Source organism: Sminthopsis crassicaudata, chromosome 3 (assembly GCF_048593235.1).
Source record: "Sminthopsis crassicaudata isolate SCR6 chromosome 3, ASM4859323v1, whole genome shotgun sequence".
NCBI classification, from domain to species: Eukaryota; Metazoa; Chordata; class Mammalia; order Dasyuromorphia; family Dasyuridae; genus Sminthopsis; species Sminthopsis crassicaudata.
In genome coordinates, this window is record NC_133619.1 from 455,179,873 (window position 1) to 455,195,790 (window position 15,918).

General features: G+C 35.6%; 1 protein-coding gene and 1 long non-coding RNA gene across 2 annotated transcripts in view; one reads left to right on the forward strand and one right to left on the reverse strand.

Moving 5' to 3' along the window:
• TANK (TRAF family member associated NFKB activator) overlaps positions 1-15,918 on the reverse strand; it is a 513,112-nt gene that overhangs the window by 424,504 nt on the left and 72,690 nt on the right. The gene's annotated exons all lie outside the window — the stretch shown is intronic.
• The window catches only part of LOC141559671 (uncharacterized), a 65,970-nt gene continuing 60,975 nt past the window's right edge, over positions 10,924-15,918 (forward strand). The window contains exon 1 of the long non-coding RNA XR_012487520.1: positions 10,924-10,975. This is a non-coding gene — a long non-coding RNA (uncharacterized LOC141559671). The remainder of the gene's footprint in view (positions 10,976-15,918) is intronic.

The following is a 15,918-nucleotide window of genomic DNA, read 5'->3' on the forward strand; positions in this document are numbered from 1 at the left end:
GGCATTGAGTTTAAGGAAGACTTGGAAGGTTTCTTGAAGAAGGTAGGACCTTAACTGAGATTGGAAGAAAGCAGGGAAGTCAGGAGTCAGAAGAGGGAGAGAATTCACAGATTGGAGAAAGCCAGTAAAAATGCAGAGGGTTAAGACATGGAATGTCTTATGTGAGAAGCAAAGTGATTGGTGTCATTGGATCATAAGCTATGGGAGGAGGGGGGATAAGATATAAGAAATCTAGAAAGGTAGGAAGGAGCCAGGTTATTAAAGGGCTTTAAAGGTCAGATTATCTTATATTTGATCCTGGAGGCAATAAGAAGATACTGGAGTTTATTGAATAGGGAGTAAGATGAGGTTATGTGATAAGATGAACTTTCAGAAGATCAATTTGAAGCTGAGTGATGTACTGAAGTGGGGAGGGGAGAGAGATTTGAGATAGGAAGACCAACCAATAGGCAATAGTCCTGGCATGAGGTGATGAAAGCTTTCAAGTGAACTGTGACATGAAAAATAGGTTAAAAAAATACAAGATGAGAAGTCCAAAATAGAAAAAACCAATTAGGAGGTTATTATAATAGTCCAAATCGGAAGAGATGACAGCTTGAACTAAGCTAGTTGTTGTGGGGTAGATGAGAGAATTGGAAAAGAAGATGTAAGACTGCCAAGAACTTTAGCTTTTCCATGTTTTAGAGAAGTGATATAGCAGGAAAACTTGGATGTTTTCAGGGAAATATATATTTGATTTACACTGGCCATGTGAAAATCCAAATCACATATGTTGCAATAAAGAAAGACTAGAAAAACATTTATTTTTATCCAAGCACTTTCAACACAGAAGAGAAATATTTTGCAAAATCTTTAGGGTGGAGATTTCTGGGGGGGTGTTGTCTTTCATTCTTAACTATTGTTTTTGTAGAAAAGTAATAAAATAAACATACTTTTCTAAGTAAAAGAAGGTCTTTGGAGGCAAAAAGACTTAAGTTGAAAAGAAAAATCCTTTCAGCTTCTGGAACTACCAGGGGAACACAATAAAAAAAACAAATAAATAAAAACCTCCCTGTAACTCAGAGCTGGTGTTTTGTCCAAACCAAACAGACCTTGAAGCTTGGAAGTTGACACCCTTAAAAAAAATACACCCGTGGATTGTCAAAAGATTGCAAGTCATTTCTCATTCTTTTATTCCTAGCTGATAGCAGCACAATATTGAGATATACTCTTCCAGTTGTAATGGCCTATATACCTTCTGTATACTCAATAAATACTTGTTGACTGACTGACTTTTTTGGCCCGAGGGATTGTACTTAGGACTTGCTCTGTGGGGAGGAAGCCTGATCTTATTGGTAGAAAGGCAGCTTTACTGTTGCCAATCCTCACTTCCTTCCTTTTCTGAGTCATTTTTGGAGACAAACATCAATAGACTTCATGTGGTTGGGAAAATATGAGAAATCTACATCAGTAATTGGGAGAGAGGCTAGGAAGGAGGATTAGTCAAAATGAAATAAATGCCTTTCTGGAGTGAGCAGAGGTGAGCATCATTAAATTGTCCTGTCCCACTAAGAGGCAAAAAGGGAAACTAAAGGAGACCTTTACAGACCAGGCATACACTATGCTTCTATGGAGGAGATGGAGTTTTAGATGGAGCTCTAAGGAGTTTGGAAAAGTTAAGAAGCTTGCTAATATCTTATATAATTATATCTCAGAGGTATAAAGAGCAGAATTAGGATTTGAAACCCTAGGTCTTCTGCTTTCAAATCCAATATTTTATGCTCAATTATCCCCTTCATGTAGCTTCCAGTCTTAGTAGGGATGTAAGACTCATAACACAAAAGTTTAATTGTAAAATAAATAATTGTTGTTGTTTAATAATGTTCAGTTATATCCAACCCTTCATGAACACCACTACCACCCCTTTTGTGGGAGGGGGATGTTTCTTGGTAAAGCTATTAGAGTGTTTGCCATTTCATTCTTCATCTTATTGTACAGATGAGGAAACTGAGGCAAACAGGGCTTACGTGACTTGCCCAGGATCACTCAGTTAGGAAGTATTTGAGGCTAGATTTGAACTCAGATTTTCCTGACTTTAGGTCTGGAACTCTACCTACTATGTCACCTAGCTATCTTAAATAAATAATTTCATAAAAGAAAAACAAGGTGAACTTGAAGGAAGGAAAAATCATTTGGGGGTGGAGAAGCTAGAATCATTTAAGACTTTTTAAAGAAGAAATATCATCTCCTTGATGGAGCTAACCATCTACTGTTGTCACTGAGTACCAAAGTTATCACCATCTTGGAGCATTTTCTTTCCTTCCTACTTGAATCCAAATGTCATGATGAAAGTCTGCTTAGTCAAACAAACAAATGTTTTAAGAGCTTTCACTAAGGAAATATTTCCATGAAGTCTGGATTTATTATTGACAGGAGCAACTTGTTTGTTTCTTTGGGATATTAATAACTAAGAAGAGGACTCTGTAATAAAATGCTTCAAAAGAAAAAAAATAAAAATAGCTTCCAAACAGAAAGACTTACTTCTTCAAATAGGATTTCCAGCGACCAAGAATGAGTTTATCAGGGAACATGGTATCCAAGAAGCAAGCAAAAAAGATGGATGATATCCTTTTTAACCTGGACTGTACATTGAGGATTTGTGTCTGACTCTGATTCTTCATGGCTCCATGTGAGCAACCTGTAGAGTTGTATTTCCTTATAGGAATAAAGACATAGAGAAAGCTCATGTCAATTGACTGAGTTAGCTGTACAAAATAAGATATTGAGCTGCCTTACTGATAAACTGATAAAAAAATCACCTCAAAACAAGAAGTGGGTACAAGGTAACTGCAAGCACTGAGAGCACATGCTTAAATAACTTAATCAATATTAACTTCTCCTTCCCAAAGGAGGATTTTTACACCATTTTTGAATATGGATTATATGATCAAGGAGGGGGAACAAATCAAGGACAAATATGCACTGACGACCAGAAGTTTGTTAATTTCATCATCCCCAGTCAATTGAGATGATGAGGGAAGAATAGGAAAGGTAATAAAGAGCTCCTTCCTGTATCTATAAACATAGAGCTTCTCAAGGACTGTCCCTAGGTGGATCACCCATTTCCTGCAAGAACTGTAAATAAACCAACTTACTTCATACATTCCTGACCCTTTTAATCTTGTAGCTTTTCATTTATTTATTTATTTATTTATTTTTTAAACAACACCCATTTGAAGTTTTATTGGGAAAGATGCTGGAGTGTTTGCCATTCTTTTTTTCAGGCTCATTTTACAGATGAGGAAACTGAAGGAAATAGGGTTAGCCTTGTTTAAGTCACTTACCCAGGGTTACACAGCTAATCATTGCATGATGTTGGGCTTAAACTCAGAAAGATGAGTCTTCTTGGGTCTTGGGCCACCTAGTGCCCCTGTCTGACTTGAGATTTGAATTCAATTTCTACTTAGACCCTTACTCATTATGGAGCTGTCAGTGAGAAGTATGGGATGTTCAAGAAGGACTAACAACCCTGGTATGGGAGATGCTCACCCACTTTTAGTGTCTACCTGTTATCTGACTTCACCTGTGTCTCCAGGAAGCTGTAGAATGTACAGTGGTCATGCCCTAGTAAATTGTTTAACATTTTTTCATTGATACTTTAAGAAACTGTCAACATAAACATAACTTGTAAAAGATTATTTGCATGTTAAGACATACTAGCAAATACTGTCAACAACTTTCCAGTTAAATATATAGCATTCAACTCCAAGTAAAATTGGTAAAGGCATTTTGTTTTCAATGTTACTCCATTTTTATTTCCCTTTCCTATCCCTGCCAGGTTTTCACATCTTATCCCAGCTTCTCCCTTGGGAAGAAAGGAATCTAATCAATATAGTCATACAATGTATTACAAATAACATCCAATCCTTCCCAAGGACATTTGCTATTTAAAGAGAGTATATACAAATAGCAACTTTAAAGGTTTTCCCCATAACAATATATTTTAAAGATGAGGAAAGAAAGGGTGAGAGAGGTAAGGTGACTTGTCTAGAGTCACATAGCTACTAAGCTTCAGAACTTAAATTAACTCAGATATTCTGACACCCTATGCACTCTAGCATGCAGTTTTTCTTTACAAAATTAATTTTCTATTGTGTCTTTTTAGAAGATATCATATATCTGCTACCTCTTTCATTTAGGTGTATTTTTGTTTTTGCTTTGTCTGAGATCATGATTGCTGTCTTTGCCCTCCAGCTTCTCTATTTTCACTCTCTCTCTATGTCTCTATTTCAAGTATATTTCTTGTAAACATCATATTGTTAGATTCTAGTTTCTAATCTACGTGGCTATTCATTTCCATTTTACAGGTGAATTCATCCCATTCAAGTTATGCTTGCTAATAGTGCATTTCTCTTCATCTTATTTTCTTCCATTTATCCTATTCACTCTCTAGTCTTTTTTGCATTTGATCACTGCCTCCCTTAATTCATTCTCCCTTATATCATCTCCTTTTTTTCTCTTGTCCCCTTTTCCTCCTACTTTCCTTTGGGGAAAGATTTCTAAACTCAACTGAATATATATTTTTATATTTTTTTTTCCTTCTTTGGACCAGTTCTGATGAGAATGAGTTTCAAGTGTTGCTTGTCCTCTTCCTTATTATTTCCCCCTTCACTATAAAAGCTCTTCTGTGTGTACTTCTTTTATTTCATATAATTTTTCTCATACTTCCTTCTCCTTCCCTCTTCTCCCAGTGCATCCCTCTTTCTCACTTATTTAGATTATCTCAGCATAAGTGAATTGTCACTTCCATGCACTCTCTCTATGTAGTTTTTCCAAATCACTCTAATAATGACATTTCTCAGGTATTGCATCTATCATCTTCCCACATAGGAATGTAATAAACCCTTTAACTTAATAAATCTTTTATAATTTGTCTTTCATGTTTACATTTTTTATGCTTTTCTTGAGTCTTGTCAAATTTTCTATGCATCTCTGGTCTTTTCAACAGAAATACTTGAAGGTGTTCTCTTTTTCATTCAATATCCATTTTCCTCCTGAAAGATCATACTCAGTTTTGCTGAATAGGTAATTCTAGCTTGCAGTACTTGCTTTTGCCTTCCAGAATGTCATATTTCAAGTCTTTTGCTTTTTTAAGGTGGTAGCTGCTAAATATTGTGAGATTTTAACTATATTCGAATGGTTTCTTTCTGATTGCTTATTTTCTTTTTGGTCCAGGACCTCTGGGATTTGTCTATAATATTCCTAGGATTTTTCATTTCAGAATCTCTTTCAGGAGATGATCAGTGAATTCTTTTAATTTCTATTTTATCCTCTGATTCTAGCATATTGGGTAGTTTCACTTAACAAATTTTTAAATAATTATTTCTAAACTCTTTCCTTTATCATGGCTTTCAGGAAGTTTAACAATTTTTAAATTGTCTCTCCTCAATCTATTTTCCAGGTCTGTTGTTTTCCCAATTAAATATTTCACATTTTCATTTATTTTCCTTCTTTTGACTTTTTTTTCTTTTTTCTTGATGTCTCATGGAGTCATTAGCTTCTACTTGCTCAATTATAATTTTTAAGAAATTAATTTTCCAAGGGAGCTTTTAAACACCTTTTTCCATTTGGCCAACTCTGATTTTTAAGGAATTATGTTAATCAGTGAAGTTTTATATGTCTTTTACTATTTGGCCAATTTTATTTCTAAATTATTGTTATCTTTAGTATTTTTTCTGCCTTTTACCATGCTGTTAATTGTCTTTTCATAGATTACTTACATTGTTCTAGTTTTTTTTTTCCCAATTTTTTCTTCATCACTCTTCATCTTATTTGGAGGATAATTTTAAAATTTTCTTTCTGAAATTCTTGTTGGACCTGTGCCAAATCACATTTTTCTTTGAGGCTTTGCTTGTAGCTGTTTTGATATCATTGTTTTATTTTGAGTTTGTGTCTTGATCTTCCTTGTCACCACAGTAGCTCTTTTTGGTCAGGTTCTTTTTTGTTGTTGTAATTTATTCATTTTCCCAACCTGTTTCTTGACTTTGAACTTTACATTGATTTGGGTTCTGTTCCTGAGGTAGGGGTGAGGAAAACTGATTCCAGTTTCATACTATTTCTGATATTTTCAGAACTAGTTCTGGGTATCTGAAAGTTCCCAGGGGTTCCGAGATGGTATGATCCTGGGAGAACCTGGGAGAAGTGTGGTTACTATTCTCCTGGTCTGAGCTCTGGTCTTTTCCAAGGAAGGACCCCTGATCTGTTGTGACTATAAACACTCTTCACCACCTTGGAACCACATCGTGGAAGTGGGTTTGGGCAATGGAGTTTCCAAACAATGACTGGTCTTTCTCTCAGAGGTAGCATAGTGTTCCCATTAATTGTTTTCTGACTCCCAGATCTTACCATTGTTAACTTGAGAGCTACTGAAATTGCTGCTACTACTGCTATACCTTCTTCCAAGGGCCACAGCTGATGTTGCTTCATTGTGGCCTCTGGACCAGCCTTGACCCTAGTGTTCTTTTCCCCCCTTTTATATTATTTTGGGATAAAAAAAGTCTTACTCTGCCCATTTTTTTTAACTCTGCCACTTTAAAATTTGATTTGAGGCATTATCTTAAAGTTGTTTGGAGGAGAATGTTGGGAAAACCCAGCTGCTTCTTCTACTCTGTGATCTTGGCTCTGCTCCCAGAATTTAAGTTCCATTATGACTAAGGAATAAAAAGCTTGCTTTAGATGCAATCTTCCAGTGATACTCAGCATTATGAATTATTATCCTCAGGACAGTTTTTAAATGAAAATTAACTTTATGGTCAAGGACTCATTTGAAATAAGGACTTAAATGAAATAAAAAATATTTGAGTCACTGGGGAAAAAAAAAAAAAAAAGGAAATAGCTCTGAATTTGGACCTGACTCTAGCCAGATTTTTCTATTAACTTGGTAAAGTAGGCTCTTTGAACCTGTTTCCTCATTTTTTAAAAGCAACATAAAATACTTTCACTAAATCACAGTTGTTCTAATAATCTAACAAAGGCATGAATATAAGGCACTATGTGAATATCAGTTATGGTTATTATATATAACATAATTATAAATATTCAAATACTAACAACCATGAGTAAAAAAAGATGTCATCAGAGAACTATATGATAGAAAAAGAAGATAGTCTGGTCACAAGATAAGAGTAAAGGATAAGAGGTGAATAGCCAGATAATTCCAATGATATGGAAGCATCCAGTTAGTTAGATGCACTTCAGTGTGGTAAACGTAGAGTAGGAAATGATGAGAGTTATGTAATATGTGTAGGCATGGATGAACTGTCATCTGTGTTGTTGAATCTTTTTTGGTCTTATAAAAGTTTGCTTCATGACACCCAGACTCAACTAAGAAATGGGATGGACATAGGGCTAAAGGAATATGACTAATTGTGATTATGCAAATGATCAGGCAGATGACTATGGAGATAATCAATTAGAAATTAGGAGAAAAAATTTTATTATTTCATTAAAACAAGCAGTGATTCTAACTTTCTTATGGAGATTGAGGGAATCTTGGAGAAGTAGAAAGAGGTGGAAGCAGGAATTCAGTGATTTTGGCAATAGCCCTTCTGTATCTTTGATGCAATTCACAGTGAAGTAAGTCTGCTAAGAGAAATAGTACCTTTACCATCAAAAAATCAGTATAAAAATGTTTAACTTTCTGAACTAGCCAAAACTTATAAGTGAATCCAACAATTAGACTTAAAATATAGTATTCCACACGATAATATGGCTGTATAACTTAGATATAAACAATGAATAATTATTAATTTAACACATTTTATGATAATTCATCATTTATTATCTTAATTATTGCTAACATAGTAATACATTGTTGATAATACTTTTATAATAATTATTTTAATAAGTGGTATATTACAAATTAATGACCTGTAGTCACTTCTTAAAATTGTATTAATTCCTTCAACTATAAGTACATGACTCATAATAAAGAAATTTAGTAACTTGACAATATAAGCATAAAATCTGGGCTCTTTCTAATGCTGGGGATTCTCAAAGGAAAATTCTTTCCACAAGTCTTTAACCTCTAATCATAAAAGTTTTTTCATTGGGTCAGGGCACTAAAATGATATCTTTTTTGCCAAAAGATGTAGTTTAGTCTTCAAGAAGACATTAAAAATGCTTTTATTGGACTCTGCTAGAATAGCTTCATGAAGTAGAGAAATAGACTTAGCAACAGTGTGATTGGGGGCGGGGGAGGTAGGGTAGTGGTGGTGGGAAGGAGCAAAGAACATGTCAGAGAGAGACCACTTGCTTTTCTTAATGGGTTTGGCTCATTGTATTCAAAAGAAAAACTTCATACTTCTGTAGTACTTAGAGTTTTATAAAAAATAGGTTTTAGAAATGGATGTGAGAGCCATTGAATCTGACTTCCTCCTTCTATAGATGAGGAAATTGAATTATATTGAGGTTAAGTAATAATAACTAACATTTATATAGCTCCTAATCTCTGTGCTAAGTGCTTTACAATTATCATCTCCTATGATCCTTACAACAATAATGTGAAGTGGGAGCTATTGTTTTTCCCACTTTATGCATGAGAAAACTGAGATAAATAGAAATTAATGACATGTCCAGAGTCATATATGCCAGATTTCAACTCATCTTCTTGACTCCAGGTCCAGTATTCTATCTCTGTTGCCTAAATGACTGCCCCAGGATCACATAGCTAATAAGGGTCAGAGGTAAAATTTGAACCCAAGACTTCCTGAAGCCATATCTAAGGGGTAGAGTCACAAGTCTGTGAGATAGGTTTACCTGTATTAGAATTCCCATTTTGTAGATGAGAAAATAGAAATTCCTAGGGTGAAGAGACTTTCCTAGAATCACAATCTAATAATTGCTTGAGGCCCTTTTTAGGTTCAAGATTTTAGACACTCTCCTGCCTAAAGCAAAGCAGCAGGGCCTCTAAGAGTCTGCCTTCCAGGAAATATTCAGTATTATGGCCCCTTGCCAGTGACAGTGAATTAACTAATTCTTAAGTATAATAAGCTATTTAAAGTGATATAAGCAATCCTTGTTCTCCTCCCAGATTAGTTCTAGATGATAAAAATAAGGAGGTGTCAAGTAGAGTCGCCATGCATTTATAAAGACCTACTATGTGCTGTGTTCTAAGCTAAATCCTGGAGAGAGAAAGAAGCAAATAAATAAATAGAATTAAAAAAAAAACAACAACAATAACCACAACAAAATAAAAAAAGTCCCTGCTCTCAAGGATTTACAGTCTAATGTCCATAGACATAGCAACAATTACATTAAAAGATGTTTACAGAATAAATTGGAGATAAAATCAGAGAGAGAGCATCCCAGTAAAGATTGACTAGGAAAATCTTCTTGTGGAAGGGATTTTAGCTGAGTCTTCAAGAGAGCCAAGAAACCCAAGTGAGCAAGAAATGCAAGATGAGAAGAGAGAGAATTCCAGACAGGAGGGACAGAGGCATGCCATAGTTATAAAGAAAACTGAATTAGCAATTAAAAGACCTGAACAAGGCTTGTCTTAAGCATTTAGGGAGTGGTTGTGTGACTCTAGTTACTCCACTTTTACCCAACTAGTTGTTACTTTGGGTAACAACTTCTAGAAGCCCCATTCAGAAACAATAATAGCTTCCCAAAGGAAGTTTGGTGTAGTGGTAAGAATTTAGAAGTAGAAGAAGGAAGGCCTGGTACCATTATTGACTCTAATACTTTCTAGCAACATGGCCATAATCACTTTATTTAGTTGAACTTTAATTTTATTATCTGTAAAATTGAGTTAATCTTATTTAGCAGGGGTTACTATGAGGCATAAGTGAATATAGTAGAGCTTATTGAAAATTGTAAGGAATCATGTAAAGTCAGAATTCATCAATGAGGGTAAAAAAAACATTGACATCTTTTTTTTCAGAAAGGTCTTTTGGAACAAGAGAGCAAATTTGTATCAAATTAAGAAACTAGCAACTAATATTATAATGTAAAGCCATAGGTCTTAGTGTTTCTGGTTCTACCATCTAATCAACAAATAATATTCAGGTTATTCTGTTTCTTTACTTTTATTTTTGTTATTGATAAGGAAGTGAGGGAAGTAGTTTATATAAAAACTAGAAATATTTGATTTTTTTTGTTTAAAAACTGAGAATATTGAAAGTCACATAATAAGCCAGCAAGAAAAAAATCAGGAACTAAAAAATCTTGACTTATTCTAACTTCTATCTTTTTTATTTTCTTAACATTAACCCCTCATCCCACTTCACCCTAAACAAACATAGATTTAGATCCAATTTGAATGATCATGCTATATCTTGTTTAAATAAATGATACTTTCATGCTTAAAAAATGTTCATTTAATCATATTTGCCTCCTTAAACAATAAAAGTACCTTGTTTCTAATCCCTTCCTATCTATCTGGTGAAAAAAGAGAGGTAAGAGAGTATAGTGTCAAAAGGGCTAAACCTGAAATCAAAAAAGACCTATATTCAAATCCAGTCTTGACCTTTCATGTCTATGTTACCATGGGTGAATAACTCCTCTGAACCTCAGTTGCCCAATCTGTGTAACGGGTATCATAACACCTGTAGCTTTTACTGTATAGGTTTATTATAAAGATCAAATAATATAATGTATATAACTATGTAACACAGTGAATAAATTGATGTCCCCATCACGGAATAGCCCTTGGACTGCCTTACATCTTATGATCTGTGTGACCTTGTAAGGATCCTTTAAATGGGTGGCCACAATGCAACAGGAGATTGAGTAGCCCAGAAGTAATCTCTGTGGATATAGGACTGCCCTGTGGGTGGGATCCTGTCCATATTGAGATAGCTTCATAATGGGTGACAGCTCTCTTGCTGGTTAGCTGTGCATGTGACCTCACAGGTCCTTTATAAGCCCACTGCTCTCTTTAACCTGGCTCCCTAGCCTGGGATAGCCAAGCCAAGCTGATGGATAGCCGGGAGAGGTAAGGAGTTTGGTAGTGAACACCTGGTCTGAAGATACATGTGTTAAAACAACAACAACCACAACAACAAAAAAAAACCTTAACCTTTCTTTGTCTCAATTTCTATAGATGTAAAATGTGAATAAAAATATCATCTACCTGATAAGATCATTGTGAGGATAAAAATGAAATAATATTTGTAGGGGGCTTTGCAAACCTTAAATTGCTATATAAATGTTAGCTATTATTAAATGCTAGGTAATGAAGTATTTTATAAATTTTAAAGCACAATATAAATGTTTAATTATTCCAGAGGGTATTTATTCTTGACACCATGTTTAATATTTTAATTTTTTTTTCAAAAGAAGTCATTTTTAAAAGTTGCTTTTTAAAGTAAGCAATAAGAAATTTTTAAGCACTTACTCTGTGCCAGGCAGGGGTACATCCTTCTGGAGCAATTAGAACGCTGATTATAAATACTCAAGACAGAAAATAGTGGCTTTCCTAGACCCAAACAACAATAATGTTATTACAACATAGAAAAACTACAAAGATAAAAATCCTCGAATCACATCAGTTCAGGCAGTTACAATTACCCCCAGCAGTAAAAGATTAAATAGACTTATTTTTTCCCCATATGGCTTTGACCAACACATCTGTACCTTCTAGGAGGCTTTCCATTTAATTTGCTGTCTGATCAGTTGACAGAAAAGACACCCAGACAGGATGGTATTATCCGATTGAAAAATAGGTGAGATGCACTAGAGCAGAGCAGTCTCAAATTGCTTAACATGAAACAAACAAGTGTCTATGTGTGGAGCCCATGATCCTGGTTAAAAAGAAAAAGGTTCCATTGTCCATTAGAAAGCTGATCTATCAAAGGAGTCAGGATCCTTAGAAAAGGAGAGGAGCTCTGTTCTATGATTGATGCAGAATAGGAAGCTGTCTGCCTTGGATGAGGTTGTGGTGGTTTGTAGCAGACAGGTCACCTCAGAATGTCTCTGACAGAAGGAAAGATGGGAAGATGATGCTGACACTTTGAGGTATGATATGAGCCAGATGAAAATATCTATCAAATCCAGGAAGGGGGGAGTAAAAGAGTGAGGGGGTGAAGGAGAAAGAAGTTCCATCATTAAGGATCCCTAGCTGTTGGGCTATGCTTTTAAACCTCAGAACATTTGGAATAAGGAAACCAATCTACCTCTTGATCTTGGAAGTTGCAAGTTATAATATTTTCAAGATTTTATGTAATTTGAGATAGAATAGTAATAGCATTCACATGGAATGGACTGATAATCACACATTTTGACACCACCAATAGCACTTTTTTGAATATTAAACTTTAAACATCTATCTCTCCAAGTCTCTTTGAACAGCATGCATATAGAGTATGGATACATATATAATACTTCCATTATTCTACCCCGCACCATCTCTAGAATAGAATTACTGAACAGCCATGCAATTAGGTGCCAAAGTATTCACTAGATCTTTGAATAGATTATGATAAGAAATGCATGGTATTGTGTATGTTTTGGGGATTGGAGGGGAAAAAAACAAAATTGAAATTAACCTTAAATTTTTAGCATAAATGAACTTTTTGGTGAATCACTCCTTTTTTACCAAAGTAATATGAAAAACTCTTGAAGAAATGCACAAATGTAGACCACATTTAGCAAAACATGATTCATGAAATAAAGGAGATCTAATCAGAAGAGAAATATGCTTATTGAAAACTCATTCCAAAGGCTATCACAGGTTATAATAATACAACTTGCCTGGGAGACCACTTCCACTCAAAATTCAACTTCTTGTCACAAAGAATTTTTAAAGCTTCCATTTTGTTTTCCCATATAAGTTATGTATTCAAAGATTACTTTCTCAAGGAGACCACACATGGACAGGTTGCAGAGTGAATTTGAAAGTTGCTGGAAGTTACCTTCTGCATTCAGAATGAATTCCAGGACTTCTCTAGGAAATAAAATTCTTACTGTGAAAGCATTATGACTACATGGGTTCTGGAAAATGCCATGAAACAGATGACCATGGGGATATAGAAAAGCTTCCAGGCTTGTCATACCAAGACACGGCATGTCTCAGGACATTTACCATGGCCACAGTACATTTGGGGTGCTAATTTGCAAGGTGTCAGATTTTATATAGGGGTAATACATCTCTTTCCATACTGCCCCTGTTTGCCCTACATTCTCCCTCTTTCTTCTGTTCCAGTTTTGAGCTCAGTTCTAAACTTAATATCTTTATGTCTTTTGCAGCTTTCCTCTCTATAGTTATTCTCTCCACATTTTGGAGATTGAGTGTGGAACCCCCAAATCTGGTAGATTTTTTTGGTCCTCCCTTTGTACCAGAGAAGAAGTTTGAATTTTTTTTTTTTTCTTTCATGGGGTATTTATAGTGTCTTATTGTAAAATTTGGCCTAAGTAGTTAGTCATTGACAGTGTCATCTGCTGGCCTTCATTACCATAAAACTCTTTAAAAAAATCCTATTTAATTTCTTATACTGACCCCCAAAATATGGAAACCACTATAGGAAAAATGAAGATGTGGGCAGCATAAGTGTATTCCTTCCTCCCCCTCCAAATAAGCAAGCTTATGCCCTGAGGAAGTTTGTGGCCAGGAAGGTTAGTTAAATATTTAAAATGTAGATTCTATGGGCAAGATGGGGGTGGGAGGGAACCAATAATAACCACATAACACAGTACCTACTGTAAAAGGAATTAAATATTTGTAAATGTTAGATCTTAAGCACCAAAAAAGTTTACTTTGGTTTTTTTTTGTTTTGTTTTGTTTTGTTTTTTAATCCTTTTAGTATTCCAATCACAGGTAATGTCAATAATTCAATTCATCAAGCATTTTTGAGCATCTACTGTGAGGTGCTATGCTAGGCACAGCAAGACAAAATAGGAGTAAAAACTAGTTTGATGTCAAACTGGTCCTTGACATCAATGAGTTTACCTTTTATTAAATGAGATGCTCTTCTTTTGTCCTGAGCCCCAAACTCCTAATGGGTGTGAAATTGTCTTATCTAGCCCATGTTCCCACCTCTTTCCCTTACAAGACCCTTCATGATATGTTCTAATCATTTTCCCATCATGTTGATGGGCATGTGTAACTTCAGCATCATTCCTGACATTTTGCCTTTCCTCACCCCATATGTCTAGTCATTGACAAACCTTGCCATTTGAAATAGTACAATAGCTCTGCTATCCAAATCCTTTTCACTGTTCACATGGTCATCAACCTGGCTCAAGTCCTCATTTACTTGTCACTTAGACTATTGTAATAACCTCTTAATTGGCCTTCCTGCCTCATATTTCCCCCTATTTTTAGTCTACAAAACTGCCAAGGTGCACAGGTCTGGCTATGTCACTTCTCTGCTCAATAAATTACCTTGGTTTTCTATTTCCTTTTAGTCCTTCACAACCAGGCTCTATCTACCTTTATAGACATACATTATTCCTTTCATACATTGTATAATACAGACAAATGGGTCTTCTTGCTATTGCATACACCCATCTTCTATTTTTCCTGCTTCTGCACGGCCTGTAGCCTGTTCCCTCCTTATTTTTGCTTCTTAGAATCAGAGATTTCTTTCAAAGGCTTAGTTTGTATTATCTTTTATGTGAAGCTTTTCCTGATCCCCCAACAGCTGATACCTCCTCTTTCCGAACTACCTTATTAGATAAATAGATAGATAGATAGATAGATAGATAGATAGATAGATAGATAATACATACATACATATACAATGTATGCATATTTTGTTGTTCAGTCATGTCCCACTTTTTGTGACTCCATTAGGGGTTTTCTTGGCAGAGACATTGGTGTGGTTTACTATTTCCTTCTCTCTCTCTCTCTGTCTCTTTCCTCTCTCTCCTCCCCTCCCTCTCTGCCTTTGTCTCTCTCTTTTTCTTTTCTCTCTGTGTCTCTCCCCTTTCCTCCCTCTCTTGCTCTCTCTCTCTCTCTCTGTCTCTTTCTCCCTTTTCTTCTCTCTCTCTCTTTCTGTCTCCCTATCTCATACATATAGATACAGATATAGACAGATAGATAGATAGATAGATAGATAGATAGATAGATATGATAGATAGATATAGCCTTAGCACTATTTTAGCTCTCTTCCTCCCCTCTTCCCCCAAAATATATGTGCTGCACTGTTTATATTTTGTTTTTGTATTCCAGCTCAGGGCCTGGCACTGAGGAAATTTTACTAAGTGCTTGTTAATGGATTGGTTATATGAAACACCAATTAAAAACCCTAAAACTTTCACTAAAATCTTTCTCTAATGCTTGATTATGGTGTTGATGAGATCCTGAATATTGTTTTGGACCAAAAGAAACTAAAAAATTTATCCTTGAGGCAAGCAGGCAGAAGGTTCTGATGGAGATCAGTTCACCTCCATAATCCTACCCTTTAGGGAGATGGTCCAATCTGAAATCCAAATTATGTCAAACTCCTGAGACCCGTCCTCTGTAGAGGTCTCAAGCTGTCTCACCTTGCCAAGCCCTGTCAGAAATCCCAGATATGTCCCTAAGTTTAAATTTTCCCTATAAAAACTACTTGTGGGCCATAAATGGCTGCTACCTTCCTTCGGGTCAGCCCCACTACAGCATTCTGCTTGTGGTGTCTTTTCCCTCCTCTCATGCCATGTGGTAATTCTATGCTTCCCAATCCCACTTCTCCTTCTTACTGGTAACTCTTTTATGGTGCTAAGTCCCTTTCAGGATTTATTCTGCCAGTTAAGGGCTTGCCCCAACCTCATGGGGTGCTCTCTTTCTACTGGATTTCTACTGGTTCCACTGAGGAACTTATTTTTCATATGCTCTCCCACTTGCTTTCATATTTACCATTCCTGGTGTCTATTATATCCCTCCATTTGGTCTGTAACCTATTCCGCTAAATAAATCTACCTTTTGCCAGAGAAAATGACCATTGTGAATTCTTCACA